The sequence below is a fragment of the Diorhabda carinulata genome, chromosome Y (genome assembly GCF_026250575.1).
Source record: "Diorhabda carinulata isolate Delta chromosome Y, icDioCari1.1, whole genome shotgun sequence".
NCBI classification, from domain to species: domain Eukaryota; kingdom Metazoa; phylum Arthropoda; class Insecta; order Coleoptera; family Chrysomelidae; genus Diorhabda; species Diorhabda carinulata.
This window is the reverse complement of record NC_079473.1, coordinates 5,531,378-5,539,841: the sequence shown is the minus strand read 5'-3', so window position 1 is coordinate 5,539,841 and position 8,464 is coordinate 5,531,378.

The window sequence follows — 8,464 nt, the reverse complement described above, 5'->3', positions numbered from 1 at the left end:
TTGTCTTGAAAAATAGCGTAAAATATATCACTTCGTCCTGTACGAAAGAAAGAAGGAATGCTTCATCCTAAAATCAACAAAATCAACGACGACGAAAGAAGTGATATGTTGTGAGCGTAAAATATTTGGAAACCCGTCAATGATAATATCTGACAGAGGATCCGCGTTCCATTCTGAAGAATTCGAATTATATTGCAGAGAAGAAAATATTAAACATGCGTCAACAACTTGTGGAGTCCCACGAGGTAATGGACAAGCGGAAAGGGCAAATAGGACCCTTATACCAATCTTAACAAATCACAGTTTTGAAGAGCCAGGAAAGTGGTACAAATACGTTGACAAAGTACAGACTGCCTCTAATTCGACCTATCAGCGAAGCATAACTACCACACCCTTTGAAGTATATACATCTGATCCAAAATTGAAGAGAAAATTTTTAGATCCACACGAAATTGTTAAGGTTAAAGAAAATGATAGATATGACGTTGTTAAAATCGGAGATCACGAGGGACCCAATCGAACGACAACATGCGCTGAATATATAAATCCATGGGTCAGCTATGAAAGAGACGATTCCGAGGCGGATTCTGAGCAGAATGGCCCAATGTAGGATCGAGATGATTGCTCTACTCCATCCTACGGCGAGGCGCAAATTCTGTAATAACAGTGTTTTCTTTCTAACCGGCGTTTTAAGCAGAAAAGAACCCTAGACAACCAAGAAAATCATTTAGTTATTTATTGCGTTATGCAGTTCTGTGGTGATACGAGGATGTATTGAAAAATTCTTAGCCTACTATAAAACCAAACAAAATTTCAATGACAAAATATTTTATTACGCAACAAGACCTCCACACCTTTTATTACCTCATCGTTGGGAGAAAATTTACGACCTATGGAACTTTTTTTCAGTTGAGTGATCAGTAATGTCGGATAGTAATCTCCAGTTATTGTTCTACCCTTAATAAAAAAATCAATCATGATTACTCCATGGCAATCCCAAAAAACTGGAGCAAGAACTTTTCTAGCACAATTTTGAACACGAAACTCCTTAGGTCTGGGAAAACCAGAGTGTCGCCATTCCATCCATTGTTGCTTTGTTGTCATAAACTGTATCGATATTTTCGAGGACTGACACAGGGCTGGCCTTCCCGATCGGTCATCATCTTCAATGGAAAATTTACCTCGTAAATCTGCTCACCTCTTAACGCTTCTAAATACAGGTACTTGATGATGGCTCGATACTCCAATTTTTCGATTTTCACATTTTCGGTGGACATATTTTTTCTTTCAATTTATTGCGTAACTCTGGTTTACGTTTTTGACGTAAAACTTAACACTGACACTTTTAATAAGTTATTGTTCGGTATGCTATGGTAACGCAATATTTTGTTTATGCATGGAACTGGTCTAGGCTACCAACTTATAAATACATCGTCGTATAGTTCAAATCGGGGAAGACAATAACCCCTCCACTTTGGGATTCTCAAATATTTGAGGTTACCTACTCCAAAATAACGTTTTCATCACTTTAGGGTTATGTAACGCACAATACCAATTTGTTGGGGTTTATCTAAGAGATACAAAAATTTTAAATTGTTCACAATATCCAGTACAAAATGAGTAATTACTGAACTTACCACTGAATTTGAAAATTGTTCTAAATCAGTCTGAATTATTATAGCTAGTATTTCCTACAAGAAATAATCCATTGATGATTTGCAGTTATTACAAATACCAAAAACAGTTGAATCACCTCTTCCTGTAGTTTTTTGTATCTTTCGACCAAATGGATCAAATTCCATATTTTTTTCAATGCCTTTAGTGAGTTACTAATTCAATTAACTAACCATTTGAAATCAAATTATACGCGGTAATATCTTTTGTTTTGTACAAAACACATAGAAACTAGAGAACATCGAAACAGGCGTCATACAGTGTAATAGTGAGTGTGCGTGGTAGTAGTAGTAAATGCAGCACACAAATTGTTCTCACGTATTTTATGAAATAATCATCACTTTTCCCCTTTTGTTCACTATCATCATCTTTATTAGCCATTCGAAGTATTATCTGATCTGGAATTGTCAGTATTAATATTGTCATTCGTTTTCTTAATGCGTATTTGACACTTCTCAATTTGTCACTATGCAATCCAATCAACCGTTTATTCCATAATTATATACAGTGAAACTTGGTTAAGTGAGACATCAAGGGGCCTGCACTGTCGTTTCACTTATAGAGGTATTCCACTTACCCAGTGTCTCAGATATACAGGTATAAATAAATATCTGTCTCATTTACATAGGGTTCCATTAATAGGGGTGAGAATACAGGTTCTTTCAGTTATACAGGTTAAATTATTAAATAAAATAAAAGAACGTGTTATGTGCTTAAATGAGTTTTAACACCTTTGAAACATCGCGGAGATTTGGATTTTCCGATTAATAGGATAGGCAACTTTTCAGTTCCTGACATGTTAGCAACTAGAAGTATTGTAATGCGCTCTTTACCGAGTTTTCCGCCATGACAAGACTCACCTTTTAAGGTAAAAGTTTTATCGGTTAGACACTTGTAAAATAAACCCGTTTCGTCTGCGTTCAAAATATCATCAGCAGAATAATTGCGTAATAGAAGTGGTTTTCTTAAACCCTTCCATCCAACCATTGCTGCTACAAAAATTATGAATATCGAGCCTTCGCGCGAAATCTTGTGCCTTTTCTTTAATCATCGGTCCACTTACCGGAACGTTTTTGTTACGAAGTTGCTTGACCCATATTAGCAAACACTGTTCAAGTTCAGGATATTCTCATAAACGTACACGTTTTAGTTTTCCTTGTCCTTCAGAACATTGTGATTCAATTTTATGTTTACTCTGAACTATTCTACAAAGAGTAGATTTTGGCACATTAAATTCGGCACAAACTTCTTCGCGTGTCTTCCCACTTTCATAAACGGATATTAACTTCAGTTTTTCACGTAATGATAACGATTGTAGCTTTCGTTTTGGCATTTTTCAAATAAACATCTGTATGATAGTAAAGCGAAACTAAAACTGAAGGTAATTGAAGCTCAAAATTTGTACTTACGTACTTGAAATTATGTGTGGAATTTGTGGGTAGAATAAGAATGAGTAAACAAACAATGTTATCTCAGTTACAGAGGTTTATGCATATAAAATTTACTCGCTATCTCAGTTATAGAGGTAACTATGATGATAAATCGAAAGAACAAATCCCAGATATAGAGGCTTACCTCGTCCCACTAACAGAGGTAATTCAGTGCCAAAGTGTTAGGACCTCAGCATGAGTTCCAGTTATGGAGGTTTCTCACTTATCCAGGTCCCACTTAACCGAGTTTCACTGTATATTCAGATTTGAGATCATAATTGAAGGTATCTAAGGCTCCATTTTCCGATTCTTTTTCATACTTATACAATTCGAAATTATGTATGATTGTACCATTCAAGTCCAGAAAGAAATCATGCTCATTTACGTTTCAAACGATAAGCATTTTTACTTCTTGTCAACATCATTTTCCTCATCATGGCTCTTCACATTATAATTGTTACATAAGATAGCATTAGATGGCTAGTGTATGGTCTCCTATCAACTACACATGACCACTAGGTGGCAGCAGAACGGACGTCAAGTAGAAACGTCAGTGGTACTCCTGCGCTTATCAGAGATATTGTAAAACATATATAATTCCTTAATAAAATAGTATTCAATAAGTTCTGACTATAATTTAACAAGTTATAAAACATGTAACATGGTGTCAGGTGAAATCACGCCAAGAAGATAAAAGGTGGAAATAAGACTATACTGAAATAAGACACAAATTAATAACAGTAGCTAGAGGTTAATAAACTCTGCCACACACTGATAGAAGCTTGCCGAGACCGAGTAGAAACGCGAAGATTTCACGTAGAGCAGTAATTTAATATTATAAAAAGAAAATGTCAACATTTAAACCACCAAAAGCTTTAGTGTTTGATCAAAATACAAGTCAAAACTTTACAAAATTCATAAATAGTTTCAAAATATACATGAAAGCATCTGGCTATGACAGTAAAGATGATGAAATGAAGATCGCTATATTTTTGAATATTGCTGGTGAAGATGCTCAAGAGGTATTTCAAACCTTTAAATTTGATAATGTTGGAGATGAAGAAAAATATGATAAGGTTATAGAAAAGTTTGAAAGTCACTGCATGCCCTTTAAAAATGAGACATTTGATAGATTCAAGTTTAACATGCGCTGTCAGCAAGAAGGGGAAGACTTTGATAACTTTCTTACGGCAATAAAAAAGTTAGCAAAGCCATGCAAGTTCGCAACATTGCATGATTCTCTGGTAAGAGATAGAATAGTAGCTGGTATATTAGATGCAGAGGTACAAGAAAGGCTCTTCAGAGTGAAAAATTTGTCTCTGTCAGGCAGAAAACATATGTAGATCCTCAGAAGCAAGTAAAAAGCAAGTTCATAATATAAGAGGGAATGCAACACAAGTGGATGCAGTCAAGAAGCATTATCAATCTTATAGCAGTAGCAGTGCATACGAGTGCTTCAAATGCAAGACAAAACATGGTCCCAGAAACTGTCCTGCCTTCGGGAAGACCTGTTCAGTATGTAAAAAGCCAAATCATTTCGCAGTGGGCTGCTATAATAGGCAGCAATTTAAAGGTAAGGAAAAGATTAGAAGTAAGAAGAAAACGCATGAGGTTGAGAAGAGTGGGTCAGAGAATAGCAGTAACGAGGGAGAATCAGACACACCATATTTAGATTCAGTGATACTTGACCAGGTGAAGTTTAAGAATAAGAATATTTGGACTGAGAATGTATTAATAGATAACGAGTACATTACTTTTAAGATAGATACGGGTGCGAATTGTAACTGTTTGCCCATAAAGTTTGTTAGGAAGATAGGAGCAGAGAATAAAATAGTAAAAAATAGACTATCGTTGAACACATATGGTAATAATAAAATAAAAGCTAAGAGGTATGTAATATTAGATTGTATGGTAAAAAGAAAATTTTCTAAAATTAAATTTATTGTTGTTGATTGTGACAGTATGCCTATCTTGGGATTAAACACCTGTTTCAAGCTTGAATTAATAAAACAAGTTAGTGAAGTTAATAATAAAAATAATTTTTTAACAAAAAAGGTGAAGGTCCAGTAACCGGGCGATGATTCTTTGACAAATAGTCAGCAAATTCTTGATAAGGAGTTTTAGCCAAAGGCATATCTTTCCACAAATAAAACTGAAAAACGACAAAACTACAGATTAACTATCAAGTTAAAGGTATTTGACCTTGAACAGAAAAAGAATATACAATTTTTGAGTATCCTATTCTGTAGAGTTTTGTAAGTAACTAATTTAACCATATGACTGGAATAGGGAAATATAAAAAGCTATTCTAAAAATTAAAACTAAGACTAATACGTCACTTGAACAATATCTAAACACTCAAAAATATTTCACTCCAACAAATCTATTCAAAATGCTTTCTCAGTTTTTAGTGAACAAAGGCAGCCATTTTATCGCAAACGAATACAGATATTGTCTAGCTTATATATTTTCATAAACTTTTTCATCAAAATTATTTTCTTGGTCTTGAAAATATTTTTATTTAGGAAAATAACGATAAACCTCCAAGGAAAAAATCATGTCTAGTTAAGATGTATCAGTATAATTCCGCAATACCGTCAATATCCAGTGTCAGTCAGAGCACTGAATGAAAACGTTAGCCCTCCAAAAAAGAAGAAAGTAAGATTTGATCTCGAAAATATATCTATACCTACTTAAAATTTGGGTTGCAAACTTAACTTTCATAGCTATTATGGTTGAGAGAGAATGAAAAAAAAATCTATCTGCTCAGTAACCATCACAAAAAGCTGTTACATTGTTTTCACCTTTGTATTGATAAATTTCGCAAATCATGCAACTTGGAATTTCGTCGAAATGGTCCAATTAGAACTCTGGTTAGCAAAAAGATATCGAAACAAATTATATATCGTTAAAAAATCTTCACTCTAGCGATGTTTATAAAAAAACAAAAGCTTCCTATCACCTTTACTTTTTTTAAACGCATAAATTGTACATAAAGACATGTACTAACAAAAATAAAAGGAGTAACAGAAAGAGGCATATTCAAAATTATACTTATCTACAATTATTCTATATATCTCATAACAGTAAAGGGTGACATAGAGTTGAAAAGCTAAGAAAAAATGTGTGAAAACATTTAGAAATACATATAATTAATATCAAATAGATACCTTCCATACGATAGCTGTAAGCCTACATTTTGTTGTTTAGGACTTTTTTTGAAAAGAATACTGTACCCTTTTCGTTCTCTCAACGTTTTTGCTTCTATTAGAATGATTTGATAACAATATACTTTCAACTGGTTGTTGAGGAGCTAAAAAAATAAAACATAAGTGTGTGGGTATGTGTCAGTAGAAACGGCATTACCTCACCCAATTCAAACAAACATGTTTCTTGAATATTCAACAACTTTAAAATACCTTTGACATGGAGTACAATAAACCATTAAGTTGCATTAAAATGTATTTGCTAAGCTAAATTTACACTCACCATGTCATATGCATGCAGGACTTTTCAAGAAAATTCTTCATTAATCATTCAGTTTCATTGGCAGATATAGTGTTGAATTTGTACAAAGTGATTAAAGTGATGAAATGGTAAGTGACTTGAAAGTTCTTATTTAAAAACTGGTAAGACAATAATTGGAAATAATTATGGAAACATGACATTGCTAAAGTTATTTTTTTCAGACTAGTATGAGATTTTCAAGGAAAGTCACCTAAAATACTTAAGAAACTATATGATTTTATATCAAATATTGTTGAGCAACTACCAATTATTTTGATAAAGAGTAAATTTATTGGAAAAATGTTAATATTTAGAGAAATATCAATTCATTGGCAACATTTTTCATCAATTCGTTGTAAACTACAAGTTACTTATTCTTCACAATTGGGGTAGAGTTTCTTTAAAGAATTTAACCAAACAAAAATTACTCAATATATTATTTTCTTACCTCAGAAATATGAATAAAACAAGTAAGATGGGTCAGAACAATACGAGGATCTTTTCTATCACATATTTATTGTGCAGAAATACCACAGTTCACTTGAATGATCTTTATCTTGCAATTCCATAAGGTAGGTACTGCAAAGCTACTAAAGGTCCTCATGTGAATCCATCCAAACGCTTCTATTAAATCAATCATTATATATAGGTAAATATTTAAAAAAAAAAGTGTTGTCGGGGATTGTTTTATCAAATTTCCAAAAATTTTACCTAAATGATAAAAACACTGCAAAAATCTTCAAAACCGGGTGGATGCGGTTCTCTAGTTGCTACTTCAATAAACTAATTCTTTTTTTGTAACTGGACTTTAAAAGACATTACAATACAAACTTCCAGGCCCAGTTCAGATCAAGCTACCATTGAGGAATTGGTGAATATGTTAGAGTATGTACAATTCTTTTTTATTAGAGGCCATTTTGGTAAATAAGAAATCACGCTCCTTTACCTAAAAATAAATTATTAGTAAACTACTTCCAATATTGGTGTAACGCTTATACTTGTTATTAAAAAATATATTCAAATACTTGCCAACATCTTAAAAGCATTTAGCTTGTTTAAATCATATTCATCAACATAAAACATTGTGGTGTGTATGTGAGCGTTTTCAAATACACAAGTACGTAAAGGTATATTAAGTTCAAAACTCTGACATCAATAAGATGATGATTATGATGACAAAATCAGATGAAAGAATACGACATGCAATATCAAATTACTTAGTTAAAGGTGTAGAAAATGTGAGAAATAATTGTACATACCTACTATAAGAATCAAAATTTTAAAAATATACATTTTCGATCAAAATTTACTTCATTACTTAAACTGTATTCACCTAATCTTCACGTATAAAACTTAAACATAAATAAGTTTTCCGACTAGATACCAATTCCGTTCCTATCATTATAATGAATTACGAAGTTTTTTTGTTTGAAACTTTGGTTTACTTTGACCTTGGACGAATAAAAAAGATAAACCCAGCTGACATGTTTGAATATAATTGAAGCCAACTTACAGTAAACCTCAATGTTGTCAAATTTTACAATTTATTTATTAGCTGGATGCATGTTACGTTTCAAAAATATTTATTCATACATCGTAATATTATTAAAAATCTATAAGAATCTGGCTCTAGTTCTCACTAAATTTGGTTAATTGACAATAATCCCCACAATTGATCTAAAAAAAGAAGAAGAAAATAATTTTTGCGAGAATGTTTATGAAAAAATATAAACTAGGCAACATTGCTATGTAACTGTATTCGTTTACGCTTTTGTTTTATCTAGAATAGAATGTGTGAATGAAATAATATCAAATACTAGTTTTATTTGAACACAAATTTACTATAGAAATGT